A 15754-nucleotide genomic window follows, 5' to 3' on the forward strand; every position below is an offset into this window, starting at 1 on the left:
ACTGCGGAGGGAGAGAATAGTGTCAAGGTAAGCGGAGATAAGTTCAGTGAGGCAGGAGCAGGCAGAGACAATGGGTCGGCCAGGACAGTCAGGTTTGTGGATTTTGGGAAGGAGATAGAAACAGGTGGTGTAGGGTTGGTGAACAATGAATTGGAGGCTGTGGGTGATGAGATTATGAATGGTCTGCGAGATGATGGTTTGGCATTTGGGGTGGGGGTCATAATCGAGGGGGCAGTTGTAGGAAGTGTCAGAGAGTTAGCACCTTACCTCAATCATGTAAAGGCAGTGTGCCATACCCCTACTGCACCCATCTTGGCCGCAGGTTTGATAGTAGGTTAGGGAGCAGAGGGATGCATGCTCCGTTGGGGAAGAGGTTGGAGTGAGTGAGAAGGGTGGAGAGATTGAGGTGATCAACATTGTTCCTCTTTTTAACAAATGTTACTCCTCTTTTTAAAAACAATGTTAACAACAGTAGTCAGTGAGACCAGAATGTGCAGCACTAGAGGCACACTTCAATAATATTTAGACATTGCTTAAAACAAAAGACACAAAGACAAACCTTACACTCATAAGGATATTCACTGTATATACTTGCTGCAAATCTCACCAATTTAGGAATAGATCCACTACTTTTTGCCCTAAACAACACCCAGTCTTGTAGAGTCATACAGTACAGAAACAGACCCTTCAATCCAACCAGTCCATGCCGAACATAATCCCGCTTCTCAGATTTCTTGAAAAGCAGGGAGAAGGTATCTCAAAAATTTTAACAACAGGTGAAGCTAGCTGTCTCATGTTGCTTTATTGATGAACAGGAAACTGCAGTTCATCAAGATATTGCACCTTCTCATTGAGGATAAGATCATGAAGGCTGCCAACCCTTGGCACATTCCCCATGGCAACACTCTGACCAATCAGAGTTTACGTATCTGGCCTTGAATGTTTTATCAGCTAACTAAAGATGACAGTCAACAGTTCCTGCCGCCTCACCAACCAATCTTGAAGTGGGATGACGGCAGTATCGTAATGTGGCTTGCAGGATCCTCAGCCCAGGAGCCCATCCACTCCATCCAGGTTTTACATTTTCCTTTTACTGCTTTTTCCTACAGTTTCCATTTATTATCATACCTTCTTTAAACTTCTTCAGCGGACGGCATCTTCTCCCAGCCCGGGCCCAGCGAAGAGGAGGCATCCAGCCCAGTGTGGCGGTTTCAGCCTGATGCAGCAGTCTCCTGTTGTGGCAGCCTCATCCTAGAAGGGCAGTCTTGGCTGGGTGGGGGGGTGCTCCAGGGGATTGGCAGTCTTTGTCCTGGCGTGAAGGTCTCAATGATGTGGAGGCCTCCTTTGGTGGTGGCTTCTGGATATTTCAGTGTTCGACAACTTAATCGACTTTCCCCGAACTGAAGTTGATCTGTGATTAACTCGGTCTTAATTTTTACTGCTTTCTTCTTGTCTATGACTTCTACTAATACAGAAACCATGGTATGACAACATATAAAATTTTTCACCTTTCTTTTGTAAAAATACATGTCACAATGAACTGCTATTCTATTTGCAATCAGCATCCTCTTCTCATGTCATGTAAATTGGTGATTCATTTTCAAGTTTCGCTTCTTGCATGTCAGTCCTGATGAGCGTAAGATTAAAAGCTTCACCTTTGTATCTCTTGTCAATACTTAAGCCTTACTCTACCAAGCAATTATTTGAATAATATTTAGGTACTTTAAATGAAGAAAAGGAACTTTACATTATAACAATGTAGAGCATCTATGTTTACCCTTTAGTGTTTCTACATGGTATGACCCAGCAGAGGGAGAAGCCAGCAGACTGCTCCCAACCCTGCTGTGAATACCATATTGCTCTTAGCTGATGTTCCATCAAGGATCCTCTGGAGCTTGCAAGGTGCCATCAAAATCTGGCATCAGTTGAGTTGTTGGTAATGAAAACAGCAAAAACAGCCCTAACAATTCTGCAAAATCCTCCTGAATAACATGTGGGACTAGTGCCAAAATTGGGAGAGCTGTCTCACAGACTAGTCAAGCTTCAGCCTGATATCATCATACTCATGGAATCATACTTCACAATCGATGTCGCAGATACCACTAGCCCCATCCCTGGATATGTCCTGTCCTGCCAGCAGGACAGTCCTAGCAGAGGTAACAGTACAGTGGTATACAATCGGGAAAGAGTTCTCAACATTGACAATGGACACCATGAAGCTTCATGGCTTTAGGTTAAACATAGGCAAGGAAAGCTGCTGCTGATTACCATATACTATCCTCCCTCAGTTGGTCAATGTTGAATAACAGTTGGAGAAAGCACAGAGAATAGCAAGGGAACAAAATGTGTACTGGCTAGGGGTTTTCAATTTCAAATGGATAATCCATATTGACCTTCTTCAGTGGCCCCAGCATCACAGATACTAGTCCCCTGTGAATTTGATTCACTCCAGGTGATATCAAGAAATGGATAGAGGTACTGGATTCTACAAAGGCAATGGGCTCTAACATTTGGGCAAGAGCATTGCAGTCAGGTGCTCCAGAACCTGCCACTCCCCTAGTCAAGCTCTTACAGCACAGTTACAACACAGGCATCTACACAACAATGTGGAAAATGTTTTGTCCACAAAAAGGCAGGACAAATCCAAACTGGCCAATTACTGCCTTACCGGCCTACTCTCAATCATTAGGATAATTCAGGACCCTGAATGATCTCAGTGTTCGAGTCTGTAGCTCACTGAATGTGGCCATGCAAGTAGATGGGGTGTTAAAGAAGGCATATTAAATGCTTGCCTTTATCCATCGGAAAATTGAGTACAAGAGCTAGTATGTCATGTGATAATGGGAACTGCAGATGCTGGAGAATCCAAGATAACAAAGTGTGGAGCTGGATAAACACAGCAGGCCAAGCAGCATCTCAGGACCACAAAAGCTGACGTTTCAGGCCTAGACCCTTCATCAGAGAGCATGCTTCTCCAGCATCTGCAGTTCCCATTATCTATGTTTTGGTGATGTTTATTAAGACATGTAAATTAGCCTGCAACTCCACTTTCAAGGAACTATGCATCTGCACCCAGAGGTCTCTTTGATCATCAATTCTCTCGAGGCCCCTACCAATAAATGCATAAGTCCCACCCTCTCAGCAATGGCGACAAAAAAACTCTCACTGATTGTTGTAAACCCATCAGGTTCACTGATGCCTTGTGAGGAAGGAAATCAACCATCCTTACTTGATCTGGCCTGTACGTGACTTCAGATCCACAACAATCAATGTTCTCTTTCAGCGTACAGCCAGCCCCTGGGAAGGCCTATGATTGGTGTGCCACTTCCAGAAGCTGCCGTGGCTCACAGACCTTGGAAATCCTCACGGCAGCAAGATAAATAAGTGAGAATGTTCACCGCAATGTGTTTGATTCTTAACTGCCCTTTGAAATGGCTTGGAGAGCTACTCAGCGCAAAAGCAACAACTGCTGGCCTTGCCAATAATGCTTATAAACATGAAAGAACAAAGACGTGCCATGTTCTCTGGGGAGTCAAGGGGAGCATTTAAGTGACAATAGGTGGACACCAGAAACAACAGAAAGGATTGATGATGGTAGTGCAGTGGATGTTCACTGTCACAACAATACTAATCAAACACAGCGACTAGGGTACTGGTGACTGAATACAAAAATTGAGTTTAGAATCCTCTTGAATTTACTCCTCATTGAAGTTAATGGAAAATAACATTGCTTAAAGATTCCATGGTATCTTTCATAGATTTCATAGAATTCATCTGGAGTTTTCTTGTGCTGTGAGTTATCTTAAAATCACTCATTGTAAGTGTACGTGAAACAGCCATTGAGCTGTACAGGAAGAATAGAGCAGCATAACAGGAGAAAATCCTAATTTGTTTTCTTCATCTTTTCCACAGGACTTCCACTTAGTAAATCATACTCTATTCTCCAATGGCACAACCAAAATGGTCTCTTAATGAATAACACTAAACAAACAAAAGAAACATTCTAATTTATTCTGATTTACACAAATGATTCTAAATGCCAAGGGATGATTTTCTTGAAAAGAAAAGGATTACAAACCTGGATGTGGCCACAGCAACATTACATCGATGCTTAAGAATTATTTTCTAAGCTGTTTCTTGAGCCAGTGAAGGACTTAATCGTGCTACAATCTGATTATCATTCAAGTTGTGTACTTCAGCTCAGCAGCATCCTTAATCAACCCATGCACAGAATCAGTCAGAGAATGTTTAATACTTATAGGGGAGATTAGCAGAGAATTGCCATCACAATTTCCAAAACAAAGGTTTTCACTCAATGAATACTCCTTTGGAACAACATTTTGGTATTTGTATGCATAAAATATAATCAAATATTAAAATCAATGAGTGATTAGTATGATAAGAGAGTAATTTAGAGTAGAGAAATATAAAGAGTTTTATTTCCTGAGATAAGCAGTGAACATATTGGCAGACGGTTGATAGGTATATTGCTAACAGAATTATGGCCAAGCTCAATGTGACATCTTTATGTTGATTATGTGCTCTGCAGACCAAGAAGAGAAACAATGTGGTAAACATTCGGGTGGGAGCTCTTCAATGTGTTTACTACATACTGATTCTTATCTTCCAGCCGATAGCATTTCACTTTCAGGGGAATATAACACTGATAGCCAGTCTGTGGTACTCTGACTGGCTTGACTGTTAGGAGTAGCATATCCGATTCCAAGCAATCGATTGTGATAGGGAACTTTCTAGTCAGGGGCACAGACAGATGTTTCTGTGGCCATCAGTGAGACATCAGGATGGTGTTGCCTCCCTGGTGCCAGGATCAAGGATACCTTGGAGATGGTACAGTTTATTTTCCAAAGGGGGGAGTGACCAGCAGAAGGTTGTTGTAAACGTTGGTACCAATGATATAGGTAGAGAAAGGGATAAGGTTCTGCAGACAGCATGAAGAATATTAGGCAGGATGTTAAAAAATAAGTCCTCAGGGGTGGTAATATCTGGATTACTCACAGTGCCATGTGCTGGTGAGAGTAAGAAATATAGGCAAATGTATGTGTGACTAGGAAGCTAGTGTAAGGAGCAAGAATTCACATTTTGGACATTGGAATCTCTTCTGGGATACAGGTGACCTTTAGAAGAAGGACACGTTGCATCTGAATTGGAAGGGGACCAATATATTGGTGGGGAGATTTGCAAATGCAATTTGGGAGGCTTTAAACTGGGAAGGGGGATGGGGTGGGGTGAGACCCAAAGAGATATTGAGAAAAGAGATAATTCTGAGGCATGTTTGGTAGGTAAGGGGAGCGAGTTAAATAGTCAAGGAAGGCAAGAGTGCAGTATAGAATTAAGTAATACTGATAAATTTCATTTATTTCAATGCAAGAGGCCTGACAGGTAAGGCAGATAAACTTAGGATATGGTTGAGAACATGGGACTGGGATTTCATAGCCATTACAGAAACAGGGCTCAGGGAGGGGCAGGACTGGCAGCTTGATATTGTTGGGTATAGATGCTATAGAAAGGGGAGCAAGAGAGGAGGGGGCATAGTGGTTTGGTTAAGGATAACATGACGGTTGTACTTAGCGAGGATATTCCTGTATAGACAGCTGAGAATGAGTGAATTTCTAGGGGATTATAAGGGCAGTAGGAATATACTTAAGAGGGAAATAGGGAGAACAAAAAGAGAACAAGAGATAGTTTTGGCATATAGGCTCAAGGGGAACCCAAAGATACTCTACAACTGCATTAAGGGTGAAAGGGTAACTAGGGAGAGAATAGGGCCCCTTAAGGATCAACAAGGATCTGTGGTGCCACAGGAGATACTAAACAAATATTTTGTGTCAGTATTTACAGTGGAGAAGAAAATGGAAGCCAGGGAACTTGGGGAAATAAATAGTGATGTCTTAAAAAGTGACCATATTACACATGAGAAGGAGTTACAGGTTTTAAAATGCATAAAGGTAGATAAATCCCCAGAACCTGATCAAGTGTACCCAAGAACTTTGTGGGAAGCTGGGGAAGAAATTGCTGGGCCCTTTCTTGACATATTTGTATCATAAACAGCCACGGGTGAGGTGCCAGAAAACTGTTGGTTGGCTAATGTGTTATTACTTAAGAAAGGTGGCAAGAAAAGCCAGGGAACTATAAACTGGTGATCCTGAGATCAGTATTGGGTAAGTTGTTGGAAGGGCTTTTGCAGGACAAGATTCAAATGCATTTGGAAAAACAAGGACTGATTAGGGATAGACAACATGGCTTGGTGTGTGGCGAATCTTATCATTAACTTGAATGAGTTTTTTCAAGAGATGAGAAAGAATAATGATGAAGGCAGAGCAGTAGATGTTATCTATGTGGACTTCGGCAAGATATTTGACAAGATTCCTCGTGGTAGATTGGTTAGTAAGGTTAGATCACATCGAATCCAGAGGAAGCTAGCCAATTGGATACAAAATTGGCTTTAGGAAAGGAGACAGAGAATGGTGATGGAGAGTTGTATTTTTGGACTAGAGGTCTGTATGCTGAAAGTATCAGTGCTGGGTCCACTGCTTTTCATTATTTATATGAAAATAATTTGGATGTGAATTTAGGAGGTATGGTTAGTAAGTTTGCAGATCGTACCAAATTTAATGGCGTAGTGGACAGTGAAGAAAGCTATCTCAGAGTACAATGGTGCCTTGATCAGATGAACCAATGGACTAAGGAGTGAGAGGTGGGGTTTAATTTAGATAAATGTGAGGTGTTGCGTTTTGGAAAGGCAAACAATGGCAGGACTTGTACACCAAGTGGTAGAGCCCTGGGCAATGTTGCTGGGTTTTTTTTCCCCTGTCAAATAGAGAACCGAGATGGCATCTAATAGAATCTTAAGAATGAGTTGACTGAGTAGGAAGATTGAGAGATAGATCGTAGGTATAGAAGACTATCTCTATCTATTCTGTGTTCAGAATAAAAGAGCATAAACATAAGGTAACCCTTAAAATAAAATAAAGATTTAAGGAGGAATCTCTTTACAAGGACGATCATGAGAACGTGGTACTTGCTGCCTCCTGGATTAAGGAAAGCTGATACATATTAGGGGCGGCTTCCTTGCTGCAATCTCTAAGAAAACAATAGGACAATAGACTGATTGAGGAATAAGGCACAACAAGGTCATGTGAGAGGGAGAATGCTTAAATACAGTTTAACATGGGTGTTGACCAATTGGGTCATTGCTATGTAATTCAGTTGCAATTTATTTTGCATTTAAATTCTTAATTTATCTTGCGGTTTTGTTTAATTGTTGTATTTGCCTTCTATAGTTATACTGATCTCTGGCTCCCTCTGTTGCCATATTCTGTCTTTCTTTACACTTTTTTATTGGCTCCTCTATTTTCCTTGCCTTGCCTACTGCAGGCTTTGTAGATTTTGTTTATCTTAATTATTATTCGGATTTTCTTTTAATCCATTTAAAGATTTGTGCCTAATCTCTGTTTACCAGTCAATCATATGCATTTATCCTGACTGCACAGTGGCACGTGCCTAAAACTATCCACCTCAATTGAAGTTTCATAAGTACAACCACAATCTAATGGTTTTCATTTTTATTCCATTCCCTTTATAAAGTTATATTTTTCTTTGTGGTGCAAATTCAATTGCCATGAGTATAATCATTCTAATTTAGCTCCAATACTTTCATCATAAGACAATTGTAACCCAAATCTGTAAGAAAAATCTACAGCCTCATTATGGGATGATTCAGAATAGGCCCTATAAAGAATCTCTGATCTGCATTTATTTCAACTGATGACCTGTGCTGGACGGACTCATTATGAGTAGGTCTCAATAGATATGGCTCTCATGTTTCCTGTGGAGGAGCTTTCAATAAGTTGTGCTTGAACTCTTATGCAAACATTATCATCATTTGGTTATCAGTGATTTACCCCAGATTGTCAATTTTCCAATCTAATTTGCCTTACCTGAAACTGTAAGCCCACATATATTGTTCTGTACAATATTGCTAAGGTGATTCTTTGATAATAGTTCCCAGTTTTCACACTGAGCTTAATTTCAGTCACCTTGTTATGCATTAGTGTCAAACCTGGTATTTTGTTGGATGCTTTGTAAGCCTTTGTTTTGATTTGTGGCAACACCGTTTGTTGCCCATCCTTGATTATCCTTGAACAGAGAAGTTTGTTCGGCCATTCAGGGAGCAAATCAGAGTGTGATAAAATCTTCTTTTAGTTGGAAGCAACTTGTGTTGTGTAAGCCTGTGTTCAGAGAACAAACAGTTCCATCGGTTGCTATAATTGACAGCCAATGCTTGCTAAATCCAGTGCTGCCTAGGAACAAGAGTGGGCCTATTGCAAGTTTTTCATTAGGTCATTCAAAACAGTTCAAGAATGGCTAAAGAACAATTTAAAGGTTATAGACACTTAGAGATTGAGGCAGTCTGTATATGTGATGAAGAGAGAGAAAGGAAGAGAAACAGAAGCAGGACTGGTGCTGTTAGCTGTACTGCTGCAGAGGCCATTAGTGCTTGTGTATTTTGGGCTCAGGTTGATGTGCCAGGAGCAGTTGTATAGAAACATAGAAAATAGGAGCAGAAGTAGGCCATTCTGCCTTTCAAGTCTGCTTTGCCACTCAATATGATCACGGTTAATCATCCAACTCAATATCCTGTTCCTGCTTTCTCCCCATACTCTTTGGTCCTTTAGCCTAAAGAACCATATCTAACACTTGCTCAAAAAAAACATTGTTGGCTTTAACTCCTTTCTGTGGCAGGGAATTCCATAAACTCATCATTCTCTGGATGAAGGAATTTCTCCTAGTCCTGGAACTAAATTGCCTAGCTGTATCCTTAGACTGTGACTTTTGGTGCAATTAGTATTCAGGGAAAATCCTAGGAGCCAATACGTGCAGTTTAGGAAAGTCCTGACAGCCGTGAGGGTCTCGGCAGAAGCAATTAATACTTCAATGAAGCTGAGAGTGGGGGTTGAAAAGCTCAAAAGCAGTATTTGCTTGATGCACTTGAGCAATGTTAGAGCTCTGAAAAAAAAAGATGTAGCGGTGACTTGGCTAAACCAACTGTCTCGTGAAAAAGCTGGAGTTGTGCCTGTCAATAAGTGGCTGTAGCCTGCAGAATCCAGGGAAGTAAAGAACCAGGAAAAAAAGTGAACAGACAGAATGTTGAGGCCAGCCATGCCTGATTGGTCCCAAAACAAGGTGTTCGAAAGAGTGAAAGTTGGAATCCTGTCAAAAATTTTAATGAGATATGATGACCATGCTGTCACATAAGGCTGGGGGTTGTTGAAGAAACCAGGGTTTTTGACCGTAGTTTGTTTGTTACCCATAATTAACTTAGGTTTATTCTGAATGTTAGAGTATAAATTATATGTACATTGTGGATTGCATTATGATTCTAAATTTGAATATTAAATTTTATTATTTGTTCAATACTGTGGAACCTTCTGGCTTTCATCTCTCAGCAGGTAGCTTGGATCTTACAAGTAACCGGTTCCTAGGCAGATCCAATATAAATTTTGGTGGTCTGGCTTGGTTTCATAACAAGAATTAACCATATTTGGCCAGGCATTTTCCCTGACCAGAAACCGTATAAAACGGTGGCTACCTGGGACAATCAGAGGCTAGGAATCCTGCAGTAAATAACTCACCTCCTGATTCTTCAAAACCTGTTCACCATCTACAAGATACAAATCATGAGTGTGATGTAATACAAGCCACTTTCCTGGATGAGTGCAGTTCCAACAACACTGAAGAAGCTTTACGCCGTCCCGGGCAAAGCAGCCCACTTGATTGGCACCACATCCACAAGTATCTACTCCCTCCATCACTGAAGCTCAGCAGCAGTAATGTGTACTACCTACAAGATGTTTTGCAGAAATTTTCCAATGTTCCCTAGACAGCACCTTCCAAACCCATGACCACTTCCATCAAGAAGGATAAGGGCAGCAAATACGTAGAAATAACTCCTCCCACAAGTTCCCCTCCAACCATTTACCAATCTGATTTGGAAATATACCTTCAGTGTGTCTGGGTCAAAAACCTGGAATTTCCTCTCGAACGATGTTGTGAGTCTCCCTGCAGTACATGGACTGCAGCATGTCAAGAAAGCAACTCACCACCACCTTTTCAAGGGCAACTAGAGATGCGCAATGAATGCTGGCCAGCCAGTAAAGCTCATGTCTCATGGTTGAATTAAAACACTAGACTGGGTTTTTTTGCAATAATTAATGGTGGCTGTCAGAATTACCATTTTATGTTCCAGATTTCATAGGTTTCATAGCTGTTGTGAACTTTTAAAATATTTTATTATTTTGTGCTTGGGAAAACAAGTCTGTGCAGAAGTCTATTCAGAATTTTTCAGTGCAAGATGTAGCTCTTCCAGCCAAACTAGTTTTGTCTTAAGAATTTTTTTATTTTTTATTTGATATGATTCTATGATTCTGAACTGGTAGTCCAAATGCAAAGTCAAAACCTGAGTTGACTCAGGAGTCATTGTGAAGTGCTAACTGTAGTGCAAATGCATCCTGAATTGGCTAGTCTCATTCATTAAAATATTTTTTCTCTAATATTAATAATGATTAGTTTATTTCATGGTCTGTTCACTTTAATAATATTTTTACCTTAATTAAGTTTCTTGTAACAGTGATCTTATCATTTAAGCAAGGACATTATGATTAGGTGAAGGTGTAGATGTTCAAAAAACAGTAAACTGGTCGACCCTTCATCATTCTATTTTACAATTGCCTGCCTACCATGAACTCTTAAAATAATCAGTATTTAAGGCAGTTTGCTGACGGTGTACTCACTTCCCAGATGTTTAGTGTCATTGCAAAGTTGAAACACATTGTCCACCTCTAAATTTGATGTATAAATTAAGAATGAAAACCCAAGCTAACTCCTGAACAAGTTGAAATTCCATTCACTCCTACTCTATTTTGATCTAGATTGAGCCATGGTAGTAGATTCTGGCTATATTTTATATTATAATTTCAGTGTTATTGCAAGCCAAATCAGCTTCTGTCCCAAGAGCTCTACCAGTTATGGTTCCAGATATAATTCAAATGCACCCTATACCATTTATATTTTAATAAAATTCAACACTTAAATACTTTGGAAAATAAGACGAACAGAACAGTAACATTTTGCTGTCTCAATGCAATCATTTTGCAATAGATACACTACCTCAGAACAATCCCTTCTATTAGACTTGATTATCAGTTTGTTTGCCCATCTTTCAATTTTAAACTGATGTTAGCATGTTTTCCCTTAAGTTTATCAAAGTAATTGCCTCTGACTGATTGGGTAACCTCAAAGTACATAGTTTTTGTAAATGTTTCATTTGGCTTAAAATAACAAAGACAATGAATACCTTAGATTGCTAAAAAGTACATAATCTTAACTGAACAAATACATTTAGAATATATTATTTAACATTTATAATTTAAATATGCACCAATAATTCAAATTCAATCAAATCTGGCTCAATTTGTAATTTTATGGAACGATCTGAGTGAGGAAGACAATCTTAACACTTCAAAGAAGTTACAGCTGTACACTTCTTTCTGCATCTGACATATTAGAGCAAAAATATCCAAGATGTGAATGTATAATTCAACCATATATGTTGCATTCCAATTGTCGTAATAGAACTAGAATCATAGTGCTCCAACAGATGTTAGTAATGTACGCTCCAAACTTACGCCATTCTACCTTACACCAATTGTATCCACCCGTGAGACCACTATCTTTAACACTGTACACCTTCCTATTGTTCTTTCTGTATTCCTCAATTATTACCAGGTAATAATTACTAATAACAAGTACTATGCCTGTGGAGTTTCCCTGTACCCATTCATGCGTTTGTTTTGGCCTCAGGTCTGTACCTGAAGCCATCACTACTTCTTCCCTCTTTTACACTCCTCGTTTACTTTTCTCCGTACTTCTTCCGTCATAATGGCTCATTTCATTTATCCTTCTCCACCTCTTTGCGTTCCCAGTTTCCCTACCAAATTTCCTTCCCAACTCACTTTCCACAATCCCAAATTTGATTCCCACTTCACCAGATACACAGTTTCTCTCTGTGCCTCTCTCAATGCCTCGGAACAACCAGTTGAAATACTTGCTGCTGCCTTATTACAAGGAACATTCCCAACTACCAATGTTACTGTTTCCCCCTCCTTGCCACCCAGTGTGTTTACTGAGGACTAATCTTACCAATGCACTTCCTGTTTCATTCAGACCTTTGAACTCAACCAAAGAACCAATTTTTACATCTACTGTCCACATCTGCCTCCAGAATGCTTATTCGCCTGACGCCTTTGATGTTTGCATTCTTTCTCTTAGGCAGTCCCTCAGACTGCGTGCTGCGTGCTGACCACTTCCTAACGGACTTTTGGTGGAATGTATTATTCTTTGCAAATTCCTCCACAAAGGACAAGTGATACAGAATGATCCAACTACTTGGAGTGCTCTGTGAAAATGAGGCCATTCCCATCCTTCGCATACCGGGGACAGATAGGACTTCAGTACGTAGTGACACTTGGTGTTTGTGTACCAAGGGTCTACGCACAGCTTGATACAGCCGCACACAAAGCTGGCCATCAGGGATGAGGGAAATGTTGGGTACGTTCATTGCCCCCGCCCCCCGCACCTTATCTAGAGTTTTGTGCAAGGAGTCCCTGTGGACACAACCCATCTTGGACCTCCAGATGAAGTAGAAGATGGCTCAGGTGACTTCAATGGCACAGTTTCAGGGAATGAGCCAGACCTGCACCACATACAAACCAGTTTTGCCTCATCTTGGTGATGCGCTCCGCCCAAGATTTTGTGCATGCCCCAGCTCCTCCAAACCATCTTCCTAGCAGTCTTTACTAATCTGTCCTGATGGTGAAAGGGATAAAGGATCAGTTGGCCCAGTTCTCAAAGAACATGACCTCTCTCCTGCCTCGATTTATCTTAGCTCCCAAGCCAGCTCAGGCTTATCACAGATGCTCAAAAGTCTGTGCACTGACAACAGATCCAAACAGGAAACGGCGTTGTCATCCATGTGCAGGGAGGCTTTGACTTGAAGGCCTTTGCTGCCTGGAATAATCACCCCTCTCAGGCTCATATCCTTCCTGATGGACTCCGAAAAAGGCTCTATACAACACACAAATGAGGCAGGAGAGAGTGAGCAGCCTTGCCTGACTCCAGATCTGTTTGGGAAGCTTTCTGATTCTCACCCATTGATAGATACTAATGATGCTGATGTAGAGCGGTGATCCAGTTGCGGATTCCCTCCCTAAAGTCCATTTTGGAGAGAAAACCTCACATGTGCATGTGTGATATCCTGTCAAAGGCCTTCTCCTAGTCCAGGCTGTTGAAGCAAGCATCCACCCTCCTATCCTGTACATAGACAATTTTATCTCTGCGGAGGGCAAGAGATCATCCTGCCTGATTCAGCACAGGCTTGGTCAGGGTGAATCACTGATTTCAGAGCAGACCTGACTCAGTTGGCAATGATCTTAGACCGGATTTTGTAGTCTGTATTCAGCAGTGAGATTGTTTGCCAATTTCTAATTTCCTTCCTGTCTCCCTTCTGCTTGTACCTGAGGGTGATGCTAGCTTTCCTCATGGATTCACACATGCTACCTGCCAGAAACATACTGTCCAGTTACTTTCTATACATTAGATGTCTGTAAGTGAAGTCACCATTTTCTGGATATGTCTGTGTACGAGTTGAAGTGTTTTTGGTAAAACAGCCTGAGTTGGTCCCAGCAATTGATGTTTTCAGTTGGAATCTCCTCTTTCTATGCAGCTCTATATTTAAACAACAGCATGTGGTCAGCTGGCCAATTTACAAAGAAACTTGCTCTGTGCGGGGGAGGGATGAATTTGGGGCCATATTACCATTCTTTGCTGGAAACTGCAAATTTACGTGACATCACCACTGTGCGAAATAAGATCAATTTAAAATAGATCTAGCTATTTCCACACTGAATATCCAAGGACCACTGTGTGTTGTGAGCAACAACAGAGTTGTGTTCAACAAAAACGTATAATGTCATGGACCAAGCACTGCTCCATTCCACTATTATCATCAAGCTGAGCATCAACCCTGGTTCCATGAAGACTGCAGGAGCCAATGCCACGAGTAGTTTCAAATGAGAGATCGACCTGATGAAGCTACAAAATTAGCTGTTGGCATTACATAGAAGCAGCATAAAGTAACTGGAGTTAAATGATCCCTAAAGTAATGGATCAGATCAAAGCTCCGAAAACCCTGCCACATCCTCTGGTAAATCATAATAGATGATCAAATAACCAACAAGAGAGGGAGATTTTATAAATATCTGGATCCTCAGTGCTGAGATAGATCAGCACATCAGTACAGAAGGTAAGACGGAAAGATTTGCAACAGTTTTCAGCCAAAATACCGAGTGGCTGAACCAGCTCAGCTCCTCTTGAAGTTCCAGTAACACAGATGGTCTTCAACCAGTTTGATTCATTTTGTATGATATCAAGAAGCAGCTGAATGCTTTGAATACATCAGTGGTAGGGAAAATATTGGAGTAGGTTCTTATGGACAGGGTTTACTCGCATTTAGAGAAGAATGGCCTTATTAGGTGTAGTGAACATGACTTTATGCAGGAGAGACCTTGTCTCAAATTTGTTTGAGTTTTTAAGGAAGTACTGAAGATGATTGAGGTTGGGGCAGTGGATGCTGCCTACTTAGATTTTACTAAAGCATTTGACAAGGTCCCTCATGGTAGGCTGGTTCAGAAAATTAAGTCATAAGACATCCAAGATGAGTTGACAAGTTGGATACAAAATTGACTTGGCTGTAGAAGACACAGGGTGGTTGTGGAGGGGTATTTTTCTGACAGGCAGTCTGTGACTGTTGGTGTTCAGCAAGGATCAATATTGGGACTTCTGTTTGTAGTGTATATAAATGACCTAGATTAAGATGTAGATAGTATGATTAGTAAGTTTACAGACAACATGAAAATTGGTAGAGTTGTCAATAGTGAGGAAGGTTATCAAAGGATACAGCAGGATGTAGACCAGTTGTAAAGTTGATAGATGGGAGTTTGATTGGGACAAGTGTGTGATGATGCATTTTGGGAGGTTGAACACAAGAGAAAAGTATGAAATAAATTGTAGGACCGTTAGGAGTACCCATATTCATAGGGATCTTTGGGTGCAAGTTCATAGCTCCCTGGAAGTGGCAACACAAGTGGATAAGGTGGTAAAGAAAACATACAGCATGCTTGCCTTGATCAATCAGTGCACTGAGTATAAAAGCTGATGTCATGTTACAGCTGTATAAGACTTTAGTTAGGCTACATTTGGAGGATTATGTGTAGTTCTTGTTACCACACTGTAGGAACTGTCTGGAGGCTTTGGAGAGGATGCAAAACAGATTTACCAGAATGTTGCCAGGATTGTGGTAGCTATAAAGAGAGGTAAGACAAACTTGGAAGGCTTTAGTTAGAGCCTTAGAGACAGAGGAATGACCTGATAGGAGTATGTGAGATCATGAAAGGCATGTATAAGATGGAGATTTAGAGTCTTTTTCCCAGAATGGAAATGTCAGATACTAGGGAGCAGAGATTTAAGTCTGAGGGGAAAAGTTTAAAGGAGGGTGAGAGGGAAGTATTTTACACAAAGGGTGATAGGTGCCTGGAATGCACTGTCACGGGAGGCAGTAGAAGCAGACATGATAGCAAGGTTTAAGAGGCACTTAGATCCATGAATAGGTAGGGAATAG

The 15754-nt window shown here is 40.9% G+C and overlaps 1 protein-coding gene across 2 annotated transcripts in view; it reads left to right on the forward strand.

Annotated features, from left to right (window-relative positions):
* LOC125453199 (mitochondrial ornithine transporter 1-like) overlaps positions 1-15754 on the forward strand; it is a 60326-nt gene that overhangs the window by 2588 nt on the left and 41984 nt on the right. The window lies entirely within an intron of this gene.

The sequence above is a fragment of the Stegostoma tigrinum genome, chromosome 6 (assembly GCF_030684315.1).
Source record: "Stegostoma tigrinum isolate sSteTig4 chromosome 6, sSteTig4.hap1, whole genome shotgun sequence".
In the NCBI taxonomy this organism is placed as follows: Eukaryota; Metazoa; Chordata; class Chondrichthyes; order Orectolobiformes; family Stegostomatidae; genus Stegostoma; species Stegostoma tigrinum.